Source organism: Pteronotus mesoamericanus, unplaced genomic scaffold (genome assembly GCF_021234165.1).
Source record: "Pteronotus mesoamericanus isolate MK-2021 breed Mesoamerican mustached bat unplaced genomic scaffold, CSHL_Meso_final scaffold_167, whole genome shotgun sequence".
Classification (NCBI taxonomy): Eukaryota; Metazoa; Chordata; class Mammalia; order Chiroptera; family Mormoopidae; genus Pteronotus; species Pteronotus mesoamericanus.
In genome coordinates this window covers 28333996-28358504 of record NW_026555308.1, presented here as the reverse complement: position 1 = coordinate 28358504, position 24509 = coordinate 28333996, and positions in this window count along the sequence as shown.

Below are 24509 nucleotides of genomic sequence, written 5' to 3'. Positions count from 1 at the left end.
ACAGGAAGTGGTTTTCTTCCAAATTGTGATTTCCTTTGATAAAAGTGCTGTAACTAGATGCTGGAGGCTATGCAAAGTGCACCCCGAGCACACGGCCCAGCCCGGCAGTCCTGCCTGGGAGGCCCTGGAGACAGGCCCCCTGGGCTAGAATAACAGTTCCATTATTCAGCAGGGCAAGTCTATCACCCCACTTATTAGCATAGCTTGGAGGTTAAACAATGGTGCCTCCTTCTACTTATTCATTATCAAATTACTTCACGATGTTTATTTAGACTGCTATCACTGAATCAAGGCACTGAGTTATTAAAACACAACTTTTTGCGAAGGCTTTATTAAAGAAAACTCTCCAAGAGGAAAGTCCTCTTTATAGGAAGGGAAGAAATGTATTCCTCTGCATTCAAGAAAATCAGTTCCAATCTAAGTTCCAAATATCTGAAAAATGACTATATGGGATATGAACTTTACATTTATAAAAAGAATGCATGATTCTTAGAATGGTGTCATTTAAATATTGATGTCATTAATGCCACAACATAGTTAATTGAAAATCTCACTGGCACTTGTAAATAACAAATTAATAATAAATGGAAAAATGCACTTTATTGCCAGTGACTGCAAGTGAAATGCCCATTTAACGTATGACATTGCAGAAATATAGATGCAGACCAGGTGTGTTTGTCAGTTTTTAATGGGTAAGGTTGACTTGGTCTCATATATATTTATAGTGGGAAACAATATTTAATTTTTAAAAAGTGTTTGGGAATGCTTCAAAGGAGGAAGAATAATCTTTGGAGTAAGTTTTTGCGTTTAGAACAGAACCTCTACTTTTCACTTTCGGTCACTGAAAAAATGACGGACCTGGTTAATATTTTACTAGAAAAATGTCCACTCATTAGGCAAGTTGGAGACGTGCTTATATTTCTTAGCTAGGAGGGTAGACCTGCCAGGCCAACTTACATGTCAAGTCTGGAAGTGGAAACTGTTCACCCTGGATTTGGGCCTACCCAAACCTCTTTGGTGTTGAGCCCTCCTTCCTTTGCCCCCAGACATTGTTTCCAGAGAGGAGGCAGCCATCGGGCTGGGTGTGTGAGCGCACGCAGCTATGGCAGCGCTCTAACAATGAAGTGAGCACCCAGGCAAGCCCAGGTTCTGTGCAAATCCTGCCTGAAAGGCAAGCAGCTGTGTAATCATTTATCTAGTCTTGGTAGGAAATGGTTTATTTTACAAGATTTTTTTCAAAAGCAAATCTGAGATTCTGGTTGTGATGTGACTCCTTCTCCATCCACAAAGTGGAGTCAGGAAAGGAAATTTTAATAGAGCAATCAGCTTTCTCCCTTCTCCGTAATAGCATTATGAAATTTTGGAGGAGCTGAAGTCACCTTTCCATGCGTATTTTCATTTTGCAGTTGGCTTTTAGTACTTAACTGGATTATGTGAAATCAACGACTTTAAAGAAGATAAGAATGTATGTTAACTGCAGAATAAACCCACCAATCATTAGAATTACCAACTAACTGTTTACAGTGAAATAGACCCATGATGCTTATTTTTTCAGACTCTTTGATTTTTACAGCCTTCCAACAACCCACTTTGTCCAATTATAAATTTTAAGGCAATTTCAAAATTGGAAGAACTGTACTCAATCCGTGCATTTAATAAGCAAATCATTTCTTTATATGCTTACATCGTGTTCCTAGCCTTCCAGAAAGCAAGCTCTAGTGCATTTGAAAATATCTTGGGAGTTATGCAAACATACGTAACACATCCCAGATTGATCTTCCACATCTCTGTCATTTACTCAGAAGCTGCACACCAGCAGAGCTCGTCTTGTCCCATGCAGCCCCTGCATCACACTAGGAATACATCATTCTGCTTCTGCTCAACATGCAGGCTTAGTGGAGGCACACATCTGATACAGTTATACTTTTATAACCTCCAGTTTAGAGTCAGGCACTATGCCTTTTTAGTTCTGACTAAGAAATCAGATTGGATGAATCTGGGGATACAGCTTCACATTGTGCAGAATCCTGGCTCTGCAGCTGAGGAAGATCAATGAGGGAAAGCATTGATCTCCTCGCTGAGTGCAAATGCAGTTAGCTCAGAAACAGTCTGCCCAGGGTTTTGTTATTCAGGTCATTCTGTCGCACATGTTTTCAAACCAAGCTCTTATCATGCAGAGGCTCTCTGGATTCAGTTTAGCTCTCGTTACACATTCATAAAAACCATGTCTTCTGGAAGGGAAAAGAACTCTGCATATCCACAGTTCAGTTTCTGTTTGCTCAAGGCTAAATGAAATAGCCTTCACTTCAGTGACATTTCACTATGTCACTGTGTCACTGCGTAGAGAAAACTCCTGCAGGAAGGTGAGAGTATGAATCACCAGGAAAATATTATCTTCAGCTATGATGAATTTGATGTTCATCTGGGCTGCCTGGCCAATTTGTTTTCCTTCATTTTTTTTTAACTAAAGAAGTAAGTGCGACCAAGAAACCTGGAAGGCCCAGTGTAGTTATGCATGTGTGGAGGTATACACAGAAATGAAACATATTATATAGCCACATGCAGTATGTATAAAAATACGTATTGCAATATTTCATACTTGTTAGTGAAAATATTTTTACAACATAGTGCCTCCCAAGTGCAGGAAATAAATCAAGCCTTTTAAAAGTGATTGCAGATGATTCATTTAGTGCTGTCATAATATAGTGTTTTCCTTAATGAAAATTTATATCGTTTTTCCTGGACTCAGTGGGATAAATTTATACTGAAAGATGGAAGGGACTGATAAATCCAGTATTAAACACACCCAATACTTGACAATAAACAGGAGCTTGACCAAGTGAGGCGCAGACTGATGTCATCTGAATGCACCTTTCTGATCTAAGATTTTCCATGTTAAAATTATCGAACAAGTGTAGTAGAAATTGGTGGCACTGGCAACGAGACACTGCACTTCCAGTTCAACCTTACGCTGATATCATAGTAAACTATCAGCAGACTGATTCAGAGACAGATAATGGATTTGTGTTTAAAGCAACTTGCACCTGTGAACAGCTGCTGTAAGAGGGAAATCAAGCTAGCAGCTCTAGCTTCTTAGAGCAGCCAAACATGCAGAGAGATCTAAGAAGTATTGCTAGAAAAGGACAACCAATGTAAAAGTATCAAGCATGGGGAGCAATGGACAAATCCCTACATATTTATTTATTTGTTTGTTTGTTTATATGTGTACATGAGTGATATATATATACATACATTTTATATATCCTTTTATAATCCTGGAATATAAGACGACAGCTCATGATAAACAAAGCATGGGTGCCACAAACTGGGCGTGAAAAGGAAAAATCCTTTTGGATACAGTCAAGTTAATCACTGTGCGAATAAAATAGTTCAGGAAATAACAATCTTTAAAATTTTTAATGACAAGGAAGGACTGTCGTGGCTGGGATGGGGTATGCGGGTGGTTTGAAGTAGGGGTAGGTGGGTAGGCGGAGAAGTGGATGACCCATCAGGACTGGGCTCGCATCTCAGGGCTCATAAACACTGCGCGCGGAGGTCCGCCGTGGACTGTGAGCCATGTGCCGCAGAGCACAGAGAAGAGGTCGGTGCCGGAACCCGCAGCCCTATGCCAATGTGCTCCAGGAGTCCACGTATGAGAGGGACGGTGACGTTTTATTGCCCACAAAGTAAAAAGAAATGTTATAATATGACTTTTCACTCATAATAATCTAACTTGGAACAACAAAGAAAACCTTAAGTATTGTGTTAGTCAGGGTCCAATGAGGAGAGAGAAATCACACAGCAATTTGAACCGGGAAAGTTTAATATAAAGAATTATCAATGTCAGAGGGGATAAGAGTGATAAAGTCTTGGCTACTAGAAAATAAAGACTCTAAAGAAGGTGGGAAGTGCAGATATAATAGTAATATAATATAATATAATATAATATAATATAATATAATATAATATAATATATAATCACTATCCTTATGGCTGAAATAGAAAAGCCAAAGAAGAGCTGCCCGGGGCTGCGAGGTAGATCTTGCTGAAAAGGGCATGGCCATGGCTCACCAAAGGGAAGGAAAGTTGCTACCGGAACTTGCCAGAAATCCTCCTAGGATGCCTGGGAAAGCTGTTCATGGAATGGTGTATCACTGGAAGTACACTAGTGCAAAGCCACCGGAGCTGGGTGCCAGGACAGGTTGCAAGGACGATGCACTGGAGAATCTGTGAGCACGTAAGGAGTCAGGTGCTAGAAAAGCTACCTGAGGGAAGAGCATGCGCTGGGGGAGCTGGACCCTGTGAAGCCACTGGTGCTGCTTTGCCAGGTGCTGGAGAAAACATCTGGAGAAAGTGCCCATGTTTGGGAGCTTGAGGAGCAAAGGCTTCTGAAGAGGGAAGCAAACCCTTTCTTCCTACAGTGTTTCTCCAGTGCCCTCCACTGACAAAGCTGACTATGCTTGTTGGCAAAGGGAAAATATTTCATGGGCTCAGGTCCCTTTTAGAAGAGCAGGCAAAAAGGGTGAATTTGGAGCTGAGAAGTAAAATATCAATGATGGGCACAGCATGCAGTTAGAATCATCATAACCCTTGAAGTGGAAAATCTGAACACACTGGGGCTCTTTATATAGTGAGGTGATTCTTATGCTATGAGTTGTTTTTTGTTCTGTTATATTTTCATGAGGTGGCTACTCAGAGGAACAGTACAAATGCTAGCTGTGTAGGCAGGACAAATCCCCTGACTTGCCAACGTCTAAATCACCCTCTTACATCATTTCCACCATGTTCTACTCACAGACAAGGAAGAACTAGAGCATTACCAACACTTCCTTTTAAAACTACATATTGCAAAGTTAAAAACATGGAATTAAATGACCAGGGCTCAAACAAGTGTTCTTCATTTCTCTCCTGTTAGCCTTAAATACCGCCGTTTGTTAGCTAGCGAGGGTTGCCATAACAAAGTACCACAGATTTAGATTCTCATAATTCTGGAGGCTAGAGGTCAAGACCAAGGTGCCAGCAGGACCGGTTTCTTCCGAGGCCTTTCTCCTTGGTGTGCAGATGACCGTCATCTCCCTGTGCCTCCACGTGATCTTCTCTCTGCATGGTTCTGTGTTCAAATTTCCTCTTCTTCTAAGAACACCAGTCACATTGGGTTAGGGTCCACTCTAACGTTCTCATTTTAATTTGATCACATCTCCTCATACAGTCAGTTACATTCTGAAGTACTGGGGGTTAGGGTTTCAAGACATGAATTTTAGCTGAAACACGATTCAGTCCAAAACAGGTGGTTAACTATGGAGTAGTTAACTTCAAATTTCAGATCAGACAGTGTAATACTGGGCAATTTACCCGCCTACCTTGAACCTCATTTTCTGCATTACTTTGTAAGGTGGTTGTAAGAACTAAATCAACTAACATAGGCAAAGTGTTTAGTTTCTGGAGTATATCAAAAGCAATAGATGCTAGTTATTAGTAATGATGATACTATTATCATCATTTATATAATTTTTAACATGTAATGGCTACTTCCCAGATGATGTGATACCTTTGCTTATCATATGGTAGGGAGGGCACACAATCTGTAATTACCAAGTGAGATCTGTGCTTTCCTGAGGACCTTTGCACTTGCTATTCTTTATGCCTGGACCTCCTCATTGTTGGCTTCTTTCAAGCTCTGTTCAGACAGCACCCACTCAGAGAGGCCTTGCTTGGCCACTCTATGTAAAGTAAATGCTCATTCTTGCTCTACCTATCCTGTTGTTTTGTCTTCTTTTTTCATAGTCCTGAGCAAAATCTGAAATAATCACTTATTTTCCAATGTGTTCTCTGTCTCTTCTACCATTATGTAAACTATCTTACTCATCTTTACGTCGCAAGCTCCATGTTTTATTGCTACATCTCAAGTTTTATTCATGTCGAAATGAATAAAATGCAAAGAAACTATGCAACATGCTATGTTGAAGCAAGTACAGGATGAACACGAATATACACCCATGTACTCAAGAACAAAAATAGAATATGTCAAAAGGAGACAGTGATATATTAAGCACTTTTTGGAATACTTATACTTTTATAATTCAGTTATACAATGTTAACTGTTTATGTCACAGGAAAACCTTTTTGTTCCTTTCCCAGGATACCGGCCAAGTTACTACAAGTCGATATCTTAAAATGTTAACTTTCAAATCTATGAATGGAGAGCTAGAACTCTTTCAACGATCATTATAATCCACTGAAAATGGTATTAAAATGTGAGCACTTAATGAGCTCTCTTCTTTCCTGCCAAACCACTCCAGTGCATCAGAGCTGATCTTAGGGTTACCACAGGCTTCAAAGGCGGTTAGGGTCAGCTCTGCAGGGCCCTGAGAAAGGAGAAGAAAAGACCCAGGCAACACAAAGGCTATCAAGTCTGAATACACATTCCTTTGCCGGCATCCACCATGCGTGAGTATGGCGACAATGGTTGGTTTGGGCTCAGGATGTTTATGCTGGCCCAAGTGGTCAGGCAGGCCATTGAAATGCTCCTGTTTTATTTTCCTAGCACCAAACACGTAGTTATGAACAAGTCAAATATAGTTTGTCTATGAGAAAATGAGCACCTGTATACCTTTGGTGCATGAAAATTTCAAAAAATTGTAGCTAAATTATCAGACGATTTGGATTAGAAACATTACATTTATGCAGATTTGTCTGTTGTGAGCCTCTTGTGTATTGCAGTTTTGTTGTCACTACTTTAATCACACTGACAGAAATTTAAGACTGTCCAGATTTGAGACCATGATTTGCTGTACTTCTGAAATAGAAACAGATAATCTGAGTCTGTTAATATAGTCAATGAACACTCTGACTCGTAAAAATTAACTTTAAATTGAAGAAAGGAAATAAGAGTTCTCTGCACGCAGTTTGCCAGTCCTAGGGCAACGCAGTCGACATTCTAGCACGGATCAGCATGGGGCCTGGTCCAAATGGGGCCGGCGGGGACTAGTGGGCAACTAACAAACTGGAAAAATTTTCCCTTAAACAATAGTTTGCGTAGAGTTTCGCTATTTCACAAGTGAAATACTGAAATTAACACTAAAACTACATAGGGTGGATTAAGTTAAAACTCGAGTCAGCTATGTTCAGTTTATCTCACATTATGGATTTAATTCTTCTCAACATCTCAGTTTTGCTGTCCTCTAAAAGATGTTTAAAGGAACAACTTTAAAAGCATGTTAAGGGGACTTTCCTTGAGTGGGTGGGACTCAGATGATTACTGCAGGCATGGTTCTGGTGTCTAAGAAAATAAGTTCAATTTATTAGTCCCTGAATAATCAGCTGGGCAAAAAACTAGTGTTGGTGCTGGTTACCCAGACAGAGTAGAAATTATTAATGTGGGTAGGGATTAGCCGAGCTATAATGACACCATTTGCAGTGCCTGCCTTACAGAGTGTCTGTAAGTCAGGTGACTTACATATATAAGCATTTCCACTGTTAGGCAATACATGTGTTCCTGAAAAACTTCATGTGCTACAAAATTGTGCACTGAAAGGAGTATGGCCCATTGATTGGCTAAATAGAGCTGGGTCAGATCATTCAAAGAGATGCAACTTAGTAACGAAAGCTTCAAGAACATAATAATCAATAAAAATACTAACAGTTTAAAGACATTCTAAATTCTGACTAAATAAATACCTCAGTAAACACAAGACTTTACCTTTTTTCTTTTTTTAAAGTGAAGAGTGCTGGATGGAAGGGTATATCAGGAAGAGCAAAGGCTGCTAAGTTACAGAGATAAGGACAAAATACACAAAGACTGAGGAAGAACCAAGCCCAAAGCACCAACACGAAGTTCCGACCTAACTGAGCCAAGGAGAAGAGTGAGCAGCGGACCGGCCCCATGAGGAGAACTGTTTCTTGGTGGTTTGCTGCATTTAGCTCCTGTTTCTTGGTGCCATAAACCGTTAATGTGAGGGATGGTTAATTTTATGTGTCCACTTGACTGGGCTAAAGAATGCCCAGATAGCCGGTAAAACATTAGTTCTGGGTGTGTTTGTGAGGGTGTTTCCGGAAGAGTACTATTTCACAGCAATTTGATTAGACAGGCAAGTTCACTAGGAAAAAATGATTCAGAAGGCCCAAGGGTGTTAATTTTGGCTCTCTCTCACAGGCAGTCTAACTCCATACAAGTCAACTGCTTTACAGTAACCAGAGTGTGAGACCATTCATAAATTACAAAAATTCTCATACTGGGAAAGTCGAATTTACCTGTGGGGCAAAATACAAATATATATATTTTCCCTGCCATCTAATTCTATTCATGGTAAGAGAGAATGATTGCCCCCAACTCTTACCCTGACCACACTACACCACACCAACACACACACACACACACACACACTTTCTCTCTACTTTGACTAAATACCCAAAGTGATTTTAAGCAACTCACAATGTATGGATTCAGTAAATAGTAATTAGAGCAATGAGTTTATTTCCTTTATGTGTTCCTTTTAGGACATTTCAGACTGTTTTTAACCTTCTTTATTGATCACTTAAGACCCCACATTTTCTTTCTTTTTTTAAAAGATTTTATTTATTTATTTATTTATTTATTTATTTTTTAGAGAGGGGAAGGGAGGGAGAGAGGGAGAGAAACATCAATGTGTGGTGGCCTCTTGTGTGTCCCCTTCTGGGGACCTGGCCTGCAACCCAGGCATGTGCCCTAGACTGGGAATTGAACCAACGACCCTTTGATTTGCTGGCCAGCACTCAATCCACTGAGCCAGGGCATTTTCTTTACATAATACACTATGCCCCAGGACATGTAAGGGGAGCTTGGCATATAAGGTTATTGTTTTTCTTTTCACTGATCTTTCTTTCCAGAACCAAGCAACATGAACCCCAATTATTTTATCCACTGAGAAAAGAGAAGGTTATGCAAAGGGCTACATGAGGCTTTTAGATCATAGATGAAACTAAATGCATTACTTACTTAAATATTGCCAGAATTTTACTATCATTTCTGTTAGCATCTGCTGTTTTTAAAAAATAATACCAGGGCTTCTGGTGAAGTGTAGGTGACCCTTCATAGACCTGAGTCAATATCAAGTAAGTATCTAGTTTTCTCTGGAGCTTCTTGTGTGGTCAGCTATAATTGCTGTGTTCATAGACCCACAGGGCAGGCTTCCAGGTCCAAAACATACACATTCTACAGTCTGACCCTTCAAGGTACTATAAAAATATAAATACATTTCTTTGGAGAAAACTCTCTGCTCCAGCATGATCCCTTGAAACTATCCAATTTGATCTGTGATTCCTGCTGAGATATGCATTACATCATGGTCTATTTTCAGCTTGTTACATTAATCAAAACCTATCCCATTTATTAAACAGTTTCCTGCAGCTCAGGCATTTTGAAATGCAGAGTGCCAGCAAAAGCAGCTGCCAAACACCATGAAGGAAAGAAGTGGGCTGGATTTGAGTAATGTACAAATTGAATTTCAAGTGACTGAGCAGCTTCTTTATCTCGTGGTGACACAACCTGGGACTGTGGCAGTGTTCTTAAGGAAATAAACCCAGAACCAAGGTTCAGTCATGGAGTGGTTAGGGTGGCCCTGCCCAGCAGTCTTTCCGGAGCTGCTGATGAGTGTGACCTTTCCGAAAATGCACAAAGCCTTGATTTCTGCACGGTTAACCTTTACAAGCCGGAACCCCTCTGTGAAACCTACCCACAACAGAGGAAAGCTTCAGAATCAAAACAGACACATACACATTTTATGAAAGAGAAACTACAAACACGCATATGCACACACGCATTCTCAGAGGATGAAGACATTGAACCCATTTTCAATTATTCTCCCCACTGCGGGTTTTCAAGCATTTACATTCCTCTTCCTCTGGAGCAGGGAAGTACCAGTCAGTGCACAGTGCGGTGTCAAACCTGTGCTTAAATTCACTCGCTCCACTTTCAGAACTGCCTAGATTGAAGTTGGTGGTGAGAATGGAAATTGCATATGTTCAGGAATATGTGAAGAGTCACTGAGAACATTTGCTTACCATTAAATAATGACCAAGTGGGTATATTGAGGCAAAGGAGTGGGTATTAAATTGATACCCTTGATTTCCACCACTGATGAAACATAAAAATCATGTGATAACATCTCAAGCATGTTCTTTACTCTGAATACATTGGATATTTATTGTGAGGGTAGGGAGCACAGGGCACTGTGAAGGTGACTATAGCAATATTCTTAACCTATTCTATCAATGAACCAAATTTTCTTTTTATGCCTCCTTTCATGCTCTTAATAGTACTTTGTTTTTAAACAAATCAAATTTTTCTCATTATTAATATATTGATTCAGATCACATTAATCATTACGGAAAAGTAAGTTATACTAGCTTGGCTAATCCTCTTACTATCTGGTTTTATTAGTAAAAATATTGTTTTCTATTGGACTTCTCTTGACTAAGTCTTTTACATACCATATCTTATGTGATTCACCTAGGAAGCCTATGAATTAATTAAATTATTATTATTGATGAGAAAACTAAAGTCCAGAGAGGTTAAAGAGCATGTCAAAGGTTAACATGGCAAATCACTAGTAATCCTGGAATGTTAACCTTGCTTTTCTGTGATTTCTATGAACAATGAGGGGTATGGCAATACAAATAAGGGGAAACTTCAAAAGACATGTTGATGAATCTTTATAGGGTGTCAATCTTCAGCTTCCTGTTTACTATATTCACTTTAGAATCCTTGTCAAAGTGCAGGAAACCCTGATCTGTAAACACCCAGCTTAAAAATGATCCAGCTATCCAAACAGCTGCCTTCTGGCATTTTTTTTTTTTTTTTTTTTTTTTTACTGTCAGCTGATTAACCCTGAGGAAATGGTGGGGAGGGGTTTGGACCTACTTTTAGAGACTCAGTTTAGTGGGGGAAAAAGGGAGAGGGGGGATACACTACCAAAGAATCAAGAGAGAATGGTTAACCTCCGAAGTCCTTCATTCACTCAGTTACCCTGCATATAGGTTAGGCAGAAAAATTGCCAGAGAAAAGAGTTAGTGAAATTCACAGACCCCTTTTAGTCCTTGCATTTGGGGCACTGCATTACGTTCCAGGAATATAGATTCAAGATCTGTCTACAACCAACTTTAAGCAAAGACTGTACAAAGGCTGATATGAGAAAAGTACAAGGCAAATTAGAACAGAGGCTGGAAGGTTTATTGCTGGCTGCGGTAACCAGGGAAAGCTCTGTGTCCAATGATGCGGCTGTGATAGATGAGTTGGACCCAGTAACTAAGTCCCAGTCCTCAGAAGTCAGGCTAATGTGTTATTACTCTTGATTCCAATTTTGGACCTTACTGGTTTTTGTTGGGGGGGCTTTAGGATTCTAGTCACTTTTAGAAAATGTACAATACAAAAATCAATGAATATACTGTAGGATAAATTTATACAAGTATATATCTCTTTTGTGTACTAGACCTTTATTATCTCTCATTTTCACAACTATTCCCTAAAGTAGATATTATATTATTGTTTACAGATGAGGAAACTGAGGCTCAGAACGTCTTAGTCATTTACTTTTATTATTAAGCAGGAAATTAATACAATTATCTTCAAGCAAACAAAGTACCAAACAAATGAATAATGCTCATACAAATCATACCGTGCATAGATAAACCAGCCCTAGGCTTTCATATGTAATATAAACCTTTCCAAAATATGTTTTCTTCTCTATAAGACAATGTTCCTTTCATTTTGGCCGAGTAGGGTTTCTCTCCCTCCTCTCTCTTCAGGGTGGGTGGGTGAGGGGGCCTGGAAGGATGCCCTGTGGGTCTATGAATAAGTTAACGACAGGATTTAGCTTAAGTTAAAAATAAAACAGAGGGGAAAGAGTGTAAGTAAATATGAAGGCTGATCCTGCTTGAGTGAGAGGCGGTTGTCTTAGGGAAAAGTATGAGTTTTTTTTTTTTTTTTTTTTTTTTAAGCTGTCAACTCTGGCATACATCTTCAGAGGCACCTAAGGCCTCCATGTTTTTACTGTTCAGATTTTTGAGTCCAAACAATTACTTCTTAAACTGCTTTGGCTGTGCAGCTTTAAATTTGGGTCTCTAAGAAATCAGTATGAGCAAGTTTCTTTGGACCATCAAAGTAAAGCCAAATGCTTGGTCCTCAGCAGGAAAGAGGCATTAATTAATTCTGGACGACCTTTCCATTGAAAAGCAAAACACTGCCCAGAGGCTTCTTAGAAAGGTTAGGTTGTACCTTTTCCCTCCTATTGTTCTGAGGCAGGTATTAGAGTTTCTCACACAAGTTTCTGCCTCCTGCATTCTTGTGGATGCCTGTGCTCTTTATAATAAAGGAAAAACAAAATAAAACAAACAAGCAAGCAAAAAAAAGCCCTGTGTATAGTCAGATAGCTTCGTGGTTTAAGCAAGAACTAAACCAGAGTATGAAATCTTCCATCACAATAAAATATGACTAAAACCCTCATCAATACTCATTTAGCAAATGCTTTGTACTGGACCGTCTTTTTCTAATACTTAGGAATTCCATTATTTCTTATTTCAGTGAACATGTTAGGAAAAAAAATTAAGTGAAATGGGATTAGGTTTGCCATTTGTCATTTACTCAGAGTAGAATTCCGGTCTGACACGTGGGCACTCATACCCAGAGCTTAATGCTTTTAGTAATTATAAGGATCATGTAGAGTATGTTGATTGGTGAGGGAAAAAAATCTTTATTAACTGCTCAAAAATAGTTAATTCTTCATTAGTCAGAGCACTGCACTAGAGGCTGCTGCCTGTGAACCATGGATTAGAGTTTATGATAGTAATAACCTCCCTGAAAAAACATTTGTTACTATACTTAATGACCAGATTTTAGTGCATTAACCTTCCTTGGGAGGTCAACTAACAAAATGGATGTTAACTGCTTGCAACAACCAATTCCTCTGAAATTAATATTTAGATGCCTTTGGTGTCAAAAAATCTTCCTTCCATATCAGGTCATTAAAAACATTTCTAAATTATTAATAGCAGGCAGAATTCAATGCCTGAAAGATTTCCATTCCAATTCTCTTTATCCTCAGCCTCCTCCTATTTTCTCAAACAGAGTTCTCTTCTGCAGGAACAAGGAAGGCATTCAGGGAAATTAGGTCTCAAAAATGCATGTGGGTCAACAATGCACTGCAGTTTTGAAAAGGTCACTCTTTAAGTTCAACAGAAATAAACATAATAGGAGTGTGAAAGGCAATGCTGAGATCACACTGGGAACCTGACAGGGACAAACTGTGCGCCAGGCCTCAGGCTCAGGAGCCACAGCCCTCTCACCACCTGTCAGGAACTCCTTAAGGACATTTTTGCATCCCTTTTGCAACTGACCTCCTGGCTCTCCTCTCTGGCCCAACCCCCAGCCTTCAAATTGGAAACAAACTACACTTATGTCAAAAGAACTTCTGAACTATTTCCTTCCTGAGTAATCCCAGAATATAAAACGTGTTCTGAAAAGCTGCACCATTCCCTGGAGAAATTTTATGATTTGGTTACTGCAGCATGTGCTGCTCCTTGGCCAGGGCAACCTTGAGTGGATGCCAAACAATGAAGCCATGCTATTATTAGCCTTCTCATTCAATGGTGACAAAACAGTCTATGTTTCTATTTTCAGGTTGTGGTCTTCTGGAGCAATAGATATGCAGAAACTTAAACCTCAGGGTCAACATTGCACCAGGAGGGCAAAGGAGGCATCAGCTGCCAAAACACGCACAGTGGCATGAACGTAAAATTGTTTTAATGGTAGTTATTTGTAGGCAGAGGTAAAATACAGATAGATAGCCAAAGCTCTACGGGCCAAAACCTCTCCTGGTTTCAACAGAGGCTTGGTTAGCTATTGCAGGAGGTGGCACCACTGAGATCTCAGTGATGAAGCTGCCGTGTTTAATAAATTTTCCCAAATCACAGGTGCAGTAACATTCATGAATCAGTCATTTATATCAGCCCATGGTAATGCATAAAACAATAAATCAATATTGCACAGAGTTGTGACTTGGACGATGAGGGTGATGATATAAAATACACATACAGGCATTCCTTATCTTATTTGTTAAGCTTTGCTATATTGTGCTTTGCAGATATTATGTTTTTACAAATCAAAGGTCTGTGACAACCCTGCTTTGAGTCCGTCTATTGGTGCCATTTTCCCAGTAGCATTTGCTCACTTTGTGTCTCCATGTCACGTTTTGATATTATAGCAATATTTCAAACTTTTTCATTATTATTCTATTTGTTATGGTGATCTGCGATCTTCAACGTTTCTATTGGAATTGTTTTGGGATGCCCCAAATTGTGCCCATATAAAATGGTAAACTTAATTGATAAATGTTGTGTTTCACCAAACAGCCACTCCCTATCCTTGGGTCTCCCAATTCCTTGAGATACAACAATATTGAAATTAGGCCAATTAATTACCTTACAAAGACCTCTCAGTGTTCAAGTGAAAGGAAGACTCACATGTCTTGTTTGAAATAAAAAACCTAGAAATTATTAAGCTTAGTGAGGAAGGTATGTAAAAAGTGAAATAGGCTGAAAGCTAGGTCTCTTGCACAAGTTAGCTAAGTTGTGAATGCAAGGAAAAGTTCTTGAAGGAATTAAAAGTACTACTCCAGTAAGCACACGAATATGTTCACTGGAGCACATGGTGAGCACATTAAAAAAAAAAAAAAAAAAAGAAACAGCCTTATTGCTAATATGGACAAAGTTGTATTGGCCTGAAAAAAAAAAGATTAAAGCAGGAACAGCATTCCCTTAAGCCAAAATCTAATCCAGAGCAAGGCCCTAACTCTCTTCAATTCTGTGAACGCTGAGAGAAGTGAGGAAGCTACAGAAGACAAGTTTGAAGCTAGCAGAGGTTGGTTCATGAGGTTTAAGGAAAGAAGCTATCATCATGACATGAGTGGAAAATGAAGCAGCAAGTGGATGTAGAAGTTGTAGTAAGTTACCCAGAAACTCTAGCCAAGATAATCAATGAAGGTGGCTACGATAAACAGATTTTCAATGTGGATGAAACAGTCTTATACTGGAAGAAGATGCCATCTAGGACTTCCATAGCTAGAGAGGAGAAATCAAGGCCTGCTTCAAATCTTCAAAGGACAGGTCGACTCTTTTGTTAGGGGCTAATGCAGCTGGTGACTGACTTTAAGTTGAAACCAATGCCCATCTATTCTGAAAATTCCAGGGCCCCTAATAATTGTGCTAAATCTACGCTGGATGACAACACATCTGTTTACAACATGGTTTACTGAGTATTTTAATCTCATTGTTGAAATCTACTGCTCAGAAAAGAATTCCTTTCAAAATATGACTGCTCGTTATTAATAAACCCGGTTACTCGAAGGTGTGATGAAGTTGTACAATGAGATTAATGTTTTTGTGCTGCTAACACAACAGACATTGCCCAACCCATGGATCAAGGAGTTTAATTTGCAAGTTTTATTGTTGAAGATATACATTCTATAAGGTTATAGTTGCCATAAATAGTGATTCTTCTGATGGATCTGGGCAAAGTAAATTGAAAACCTTCTGGAAAGAATTCACCCTTCTAGATGCCTTTAAGAATATTTGTGATTAGAGGTCAGAATATCAACATTAATGTAAGTTTGGAAGAAGTTGATTCCAACCCTCATGGATGACTTTGAGAGGTTCAACACTTCACTGGAGGAAGTAACTACAGATGTGGTGGAAAGAGCAAGAGAACCAGAATTACCATTAGAAGTGGAGTCTGAAGATTTCACTGAACTGCTGCAATCTCATGATAAAACTTAAATGGATAAGGAGTTGCTTCTTATTCATAAACAAAGAAAGCGGTTTCTGGAAAAGGAATCTACTCTGGTGAAGATGCTGGGAGGATTCTTGAAATGACAACCAAGGATTTACAATATTACATAAACTTAGTTGATAAAGCAGTGGCAGGGTTTGAAAGGGTTAACTCCAATTTTGAAAAAAAGTTTTACTGTGGGTAAAATGCTATCAAAGAGCCACATGTGCTACAGAGAAACTGTTTATGCAGAGAACAGTCAATCAATGTGGCAACAATTATAATCCTATTTTAAGAAAGTGCCACAGCCACCTCAGCCTTCAGCAGCCCCCACCTGTGATCAGTCAGCTGCCATCAGCCGTGAGGCAGGTCACTCTACCAGCAAAAAGACTACAACTTGCCGAAGGCTCAATGATGAATTACATTTCTTAGCAATGGAATATTTTTAAAATTAAGGAATATATATATTTTTAGACATAATGCTATTGCCTACTTAATATAGTATAAAGATAACTTTTACATGCACTGGGAAACCCAACGTTTCATGTGGCTTGCTCTCTTGTGATATTTGCTTTATTACAGTGGTCTGAAATGAAACACACACCATCTCTGAGGTAGGCTTGTATAAAACAACCTCTTCGTCATGTCATGGTCAGTTAGAAGCCCAGCAGTGAGGTTTCCAGAGGAGCAAGGCAACAGCGGGCATTTTTTTTCCCCTAATTGAGGTATAATTGACATATTATATTAGTTTCAGGTGTACATCATAATGACTCTTTATTTGTATTATGAAATGATCACCACAATGAGCCTAGTTGACATCCATTCCCATGCATAGTTAAAATTTTTCTTATGAGGACTTTTAAGGTGCACTCTCTTAGTGACTTTTAAATGTGCAATGTAGTGTTATTAACTGCAGTCACCACATTACACCTCTATTATTTATTTTATAAGTGGAAGTTCATACCTCTTCGCTTCATTTACCCATTTCGCTCACCTCCCCACCCACCTATGACAATCACTAATTTGTTCTCTGTATCTATAAGCCATTTTTAAAAAGAGATTCCACATATAAGGGAGATTATAATCTATTTGTCTTTCTCTCTCTTACTTAGCATAATGCTTGACTGTCCGTCTACGTTGTCACAAATGGCAAGCTTTCGTTCCTTTTTTATGGGTGAATAATATTCCATTATTTATCACATTTTCTTTATCCTTTCATCCATGGAAACTTAAGCTGTTTCCAAATCTTGGCTATTGTAACTAATGCTGCAATGAACATGGGGGTGCATATATTTTTTAAAGTGTTTTTATTTTCTTCAAACAAATGCCCAGCAGTGCAATTGCTGGATCATATGGTAGTTCTATTTTTAGTTTTATGGGGAACCTCCATACTGCTTTCCAGAGTGGCTGCATCAGTTCACATTCCCAAAAGCACACATCTTCGCCACTTCACACCCTTGCCAATACTCGCGATTTCTTGTCTTATTGATAATAACCATTCTAGCAGGGCTGAGGCCTTCTCTCATAGTGTATTTCATCGATGATTAGTGATACTAAGCATCCTTTCATGTACCTATTGGCCACTTGTTTGTCTCCTTTGGAAAAATGTCTAAATTCAGGCCCTCTGTCCATTGTAAAAATTGGTTGCTGTTGTTGTTGTTGTTGTTTTGCTAATGAGTTGTATGAGTAACTTACGTATTTTGAATATTAAGTCCTGATCAGATATGAGATTTGCAAATATTTTCTCCTATTCAGTAAGTTGCCTTTTCATTTTGTTGGTTTCTTTTGCTGTGCAGAAGCTTTTAGTTAAATGTAGTCCCATGGTTTATTTTAGTTTTGTTGCCTTTACTTTTGGTGTCAAATCCAAAAAAATTATCACCAAGACTGGTATCAGGAAAATTACCACCTATGTTTCTGGCTTTAATCCATTTTTGATCCATTTTTATGGATTTACTTCATTTTTGAGTTAATTTTTGTATATGGTATAAGACAGTGGTCTACTGTCATTTTTTTTACACATGGTGGTGGTTTTCTCAGATCAGTCTTTTCTGAAATATAATCACCTGGTTTTATTATTTTTATTATTTTTTATTGACTATTCTAGTACAGTTGTCCTGATTTTTCTCACTTTGCCCTCCCTACCCAGCACCCCTCATCCCTCAGGCAATCCCGACATTGTTCATTGTCCATGGGTCATGCATATATGTTCTTTAGCTACTCCATTTCCTATATTGTACTTTACACCCCCATGGCTATTCTGTAACTACTTATTTGTACTTCTTAATCCCCAACCTCTTCACCCATGCTCCCATACCCCTCTCCCGTTGGCAACCATCAAAATGTTCTTCATATCCATGATTCTCTGTTCTTTTTGTTTGCTTAGTTTTTCTTTTTAGATTTAATCATTGATAGATGTGTATTTAATTGCCATTTTATTGTCATAGTTTTGACCTGCTTTTTCTTAAGTCCACTTAACATTTCATATAATAATGGTTTGGCGGTGATGAACTCTTTTACATTTACATTTAGTTTCTCCTTGTCTGGGAAGCTCTTTATCTGCCCTTCATTTCTAAATAACAGCTTTTCTGGGTAGAGCAATCTTGGCTGTAGGTCTCTGCTTTTTATGACCTTGAATATTTCTTGCCAATCCCTTCTAGCCTGCAAGGTTTCTTTTGAGAAATCAACTGACAGTCTTATGGGAACTCCCCTGTAGGTAACCAACTGCTTTTCTCTTGTTGCATTTAAGATTCTCTCTTTATCTTTAAACTTTGACATTTTAATTATGATGAGTCTTGGAGTGGGCCTCTTTGCATCCATCTTGTTTGGGATGCTTCCCAGACTTGCATGTCTATTTCCTTTGCCAAACTATGGGTGCCTTTCTTTCATTATTTTTCTCAAATACATTTCCAATTTCTTGTTCTTTCTTTTCTCCTTCTAGCAGCCCTATGATGTGAATTTTGGACCTCCTGAAGTTGTCCCAGAGGCTGCTTATATTATCCTCCCTTTTTTGGATTCTTTTTTCTTCCTGTTGTTCTGGTTGGTTATTTTTTGCTTCCTTATGTTCCAAATCATTGATTTCATTTTTGGCTTCATTCACTCTACTGTTGTTTCCCTATAAATTGTTCTTTATTTCAATTAGTGTATCCTTCATTTCTGGCTGGATCATTTTCATGCTGCTGAGGTCCTCATAAGTTCCTTGACTATGCTTGTAACCAGTGTTTTGAACTCTGAATCTGATAGATTGGTTATCTCCATTCCACTCATCTTTTTTTCTGGAGTTTTGATATGCTCTCTCATTTTGGCCATGTTTCTTTGTCTCCTCTTTTTGGCAGCCTCCCTGGGTTTGTTTCTATGTATTAGATAGAGCTGCTTTGACTTAGTGTCTTCGTAGAGTGGCCTAATGTAGTAGGTGTCCTGTATGGTCCAGTGCCAAAGCCTCCCCTGTTACTTGATGTGCGCCCTTCATGTGAGCTGAGTACACCCTCCTCTTGTAGTTGAGCCTTGGTTGTTGTTGTCACATCAATGGGAGGGATTTACTCAGGCTAGTCAGCTGTAAGGACTGGCTGTGACCACTGACCATCAAACTCCACCCTCCATGGAGGATCAGTTGTGTAGAGGCAGGGTGGTGGTGCTCCGATGTGTTCTGTAGCTGTCCACTGGGTGCACTGACTCTGGGGTTTCCCTGGTAGTACAGGCCAAGGTCAACCCCCATCTCTGTTTTGCCCAGGGCCACTCTGCCGGAACTGTAAAGCAACCTGACATGACTGCTACTTATGCTGGGCTTGAAGATGCCCAGGTGAAGCTAAGCTGTGAATCTGCACTGGCTGTTGCTAGTGCCGTGCCTGGGTTTCACTGAGACTAGCTGTGGATAGTTTGAGAGGATTTATAAGTTGTGCAGAATGAGGCATGACCAGTTACTCATATGGAAAAGCAACTTGGTTGGTCACTAAATTGGATGAGGTTGTGTCTCGGGGGGATCTCTAAGGCAGGTCGCTCCTCGATCCTGACATAATCCTCCCTCTCAAATTTTTATACACCACACATGGGTGTGGGGCCAGCCTGTTCTGCGTCTGTGCCCCTCCTACCAGTCTGCATGTTGGTGGTTTCTCTAATTCCATAGCTGTCAGACTTTCATTCAACTCCTTTTCTGGCAGTTGTGAGTGATGGTTCTATATTTTAGTTGTAATTTTGATGCGGTTGTGTGAAGAGATGAGGCATGTCTGCCTACACCACTGTCTTGACCGAGGTCCCCCAAGATCATTTTTTTAAGTGACTCTCCCCATTGCATCTCCTTGCCTCTTTTATCCTAAATTAATTAACCATATATGTGTGGGTTTATAACTGGGCTTTCTATTCTGTTCCATTGATCTGTGTGTCTTTTCTTATGCCAAAACCATACTGTCTTGATTATCATAGCTTTGTAATATATAATTTTAAAACAGGAAATATGATGCTTTCAGCTTTGTTCTCCTTTCTCAAGATTGCTTTACTATTTTAGGGTCTTTTGTGGTTCCATACAAATGTTATGATCTTTTTTTCTGTTTATGTGTAAACTGCCATTGGAATTTTTATTGGATGGCATTGAATCTATAGATTGTTTTGGGTAGCATGAACTGGGCATTTGTGATCATTTCTTTCTGATGGATACTGTTGTAATATTGAAAATTTAGTATAGACAGGGTCCATTAAAGTTTTTGGCTTTTTTTCATTTGTAAATAAGATTTGCTATCTGACAACTCAGCTAGGAAGAGTTGTGTACAATGACAATTTTAATTTAAAAGCCAGATTTTTCATTGGTCTAGCAATAGTCGCTCATTGAAAGGTTGCTATGCCATTGCATATATATTATTCACGTTTCCTATTGTAGCTCCTTTTCACTTTGTTTATATTATTATAGGAAAGAAGTATTGGTCAATGGGAAATAAGCAATTTTTTTCTGATAATCTGTGACAGATTTTGCAGAGTTAACTTGTAAAATTTCAGATGGTGGTATTTCTGTGTTATGTTTTGGTGTTTTACTTTTGCATTTAAAAAATAAAAATAAAACAATTAGGCTTAGTTCATAAATTCAAGAAAAAAGACAGGATGATATCTTGGTTTTTTAAATCTCTTTCGCTAGAAATTTTTTTTAACAGAGGCAATTAGAAAAAGATCTCTTTCCAAATATAAAACTGAAATATGAACTGTTGACATTCTCCCCATCCTCCACCCCCATTTTCCATGGAAATATCAATTATAGGCTGCTGGGAGACAGCTTTTAGACACAGTGTTTTAAATGATAGGAATGATTAAAATACAGTTATTACCTTGGTCTGCCCTATCTCTAAACTGATAAGATTTCCTGAAAGCTATTTAATTGTCATGTGAATCATTAACTTCATTATGTTTACAGAGAATCTGTTATCTCCCTGCTTCTTGGGAACTGGGGATCCTTCATCAGTGACCTGGAATGGTTGCTGAGTGTGATGCAGGTGATGTACCTGTGCAATTTATTAGTTCCAGGTAGAGTTTTAAATCAGCATGTTGACTGTACTGTTGTTCACTTAATGAACCTCTATGCACTGCTTCCTGAAAACCCTTTTATCGTTTCTGTTGGCTCCATATGGCATTCTGATGAGCTTACACTTCTTAAGTGCTTCTATATCAGAAAACAAGAGCAAAGCTAAAACAAAGTGAGTCATCTGGTTTTGTCTTTGCTTTCACTGCATGAGATAATGTGGAGGTGTTAATTACAAGACTTCACTGAGTCTTGACTAATAACAGTGTGCAAACAAATGTATGTCAGGCTCAACCACAGAAAAACTTCTACTAATAAGGTAAAACTAGCAATTAGAGCTGACAATGAAGTAATACTTTCCCTTGAATATTCATTAATGAAGTTCATGTTTGGAAGAAGGGGGGTTTCTGATTGTCCAGATGGAAATCTAGAATAAGAACCTGGCCATCCCTTTTGAATGAATTAACCACCCTTTTGTGAGCCAGCACACTGGATTAATTCCCTTTTGTACTAATGCACTGACCCTTTGCTTCAAAGGCAGAGCCTTGAGGGCCACTAAGATTCCTCAATTCATGACCTTGGCATAATAGGGACAAATTGAATTCCCAGAGGGAGAAAAATGATAGTGACCATAGAACATCAGTAGCAGCAGACACAGCATGATTTATTTAAATTCTTCATGATAACTCCTAAGGTTTCAGGGAGAAAGAGTGTGATTGTCTCACCTACCTAACTCAGTTGCGTCACTTAGTCCAATGCTTTCCTTTTCTGTCTCCTTCTCTTTCTCTTTCCTTCTCTTCTCTTTCTTTTCAGAAAGCAGTTCTGACACGCTCCTTTAAGCCCACAAGATCCTCGGCTTTCAGGCCAAAAAGAAGCCTCCCAGGAAAGAGAACATTGAACATTGATGGCTCTTTCATATATTGTACACTGTTGCTTCTGAAACATGAGCACAAGTTATACTGCCAGGGTAATATTCTCCTTTTTAGTATTTCTTAGTAAAGATGCCCAAATGAGGGACTTGATGAAAGTATTTTATTTAGGTGAAGTTTAATAGCTTAATATCCATTTAGGGAAATACAAAGGGGATGTTTTCTTTTTTGGATTTGGACAATATAAAATCTTCCATTGAAACAAACCATCCAAATGTAAAACTTTTAGAATGGATCATGACCTGTGTAAAATAAAACAGTCTTCTGTTTTGATTTTCTCAGCAGCCCAAAATTCCAATTTGTTGGAAGTGGCTCTGTGTCCAGATCAAAAAGCCACAGTCCCAGCCTTCTCTACCATTACAGATGGCTATACAACACACATCTGGCTGATTGTATATAAGCAGAAGTTACTTAAAGCCACTTAAAGTAGGATGGAAGCAGCAGAGAGGCATACACTTTGCTCTTGTGTGTTCTTCTGTTATAGCTGGAACCTACTAGCCATTTTGCAGTAAACCATGAGAAAAAAGAGAAGGGAATCATACAGTCAGTGATGACGGTCCTCTGAACTTCTCTCTTCGTGAGGCACTCCTCCCTTCTTTTCTGCATTTAAGTTTACGTCACTTACTTTTAGGTCTTTGGTGTGCATATCCAAATGTGATTCCATGGGGGAGGAAAGGATGTTTCAGGCAGTAGAACCTAAAACGTCTAATTTGCTTAATGGAAGAAGTGGGATAGCAAGGGCTGTATCACAGGTGGGTGAGGCCAGTTGATCCATATTAAGTGGGGCAAAACACTTTTTTCAGACTCTAGGAAAGCAGTCTATTGACTCCTAAGTAAGATAGAAGGTCGGCATGTACTGGACACTTCTTGTTGCTTTCAGCAAAGCCCTAAGAGAGAAAGGAACTAATTCAGGAGACACACAGTCTACAAAGAGATGAGGAAGGAAATTCAGTGCTTAAGAGAGGTGTTTTGTCCTAAGGCCTGCAATCCACTGTATTTTGCCATGTATACTGAGTACCCACATTTTTGGCCTAATCTTTCAGGGAAAAAAATCTTTCATTTTAATTTTTAATTCAATTACTTGTTTATATTTAGGTACTTGTTTTTGTACCATAAAGGAATTTTAGTATTTGTTTTTTAACATATTATGGTACAAGAAAGTTTATGGAACAAATAATTAGAAAATACAAGAACAGATCCAGGGTATTTCAGGTACTACCCTTGTATAATGCATATCCTTGTATTTCCCTCAAAAATCTGGGCAAAGAATGTGTATTATACATGGCAAAATACAATAATTTGTTTGAGAGGTCCAAAACTTGGAGTTTTTTATTCATTAGCACATATGCTGGACTGCTGGAATAGAAACCCAATATACTATGTAAAATAGAGGCAGGAACTCAGTCCTCAGCAGGACCAGCCATAAGGGACGTGGCTCCACACTTTCTGTTTTTCTGCTTCTGAATCTCCAAAGTATTGTCTTTGTGACAGTGAACCAAGATGACTCTCAACCACAGCAATATTTTAGCTGGCAGAACTGGAAAGAGAAAGGACAGGTCACTCTCTTCCCTTTAAAGGCATAACCTAATGTGCCACATGTTATTTCTGCATGTAATTTATTAGAATTCAGTTATATGGCCACCCAAACATCAAAGTCTTTCATCTGGGCTGCCATGTGCTAAAAGCCCCTGGTTCTATCACTACAGAACAGGGGAAACACTGAAACCAGCTCCCCTGTAGGTTGGAAAAATCCAGCTTCTCCTCCATCCCAAGTGACATATTAGGAGCCCAGGAGCATACATTAGCCTTCCTCTTCTGTTCTCCTTCTGAAAACCCAATCTTCAGAAGCTCCGTGCACCAATCATAAATTCCTCATGGATTCTCATTTTTAAAAGAAACCATAATTCTAAAAAGATGGCAGTAGATTGTATTTGTGTTTTGCTCTTCCATTAGGGCAAAGGGTGATGTTAGAATGTTCTTTGGCAATTTCAATCAGGGAAAACAAACCTAAAAAAAAATCATTTGAAGAAATCTAGGAGGTGGAAATGTCTCAAGGTTTAGTTCTGATTAGCATATGAAATTCTGTTTCTGGAGATCCTATTGCGTGGACTAAGTTGAGACCCATTCCAGCACATTTCATTCTGTGTGAGTAAGGTGTGTTGGGAAACGCCCCATCTGGTTTCAGGAACTGTAGCCCCACCGACAGGCGAGAAGGCTCCAAGGCTGGAGCTAAGGAAGGAGGTCTTGGGAAAACAGGCCACTGAGGAGACAAAACCTCTCCTCCTGG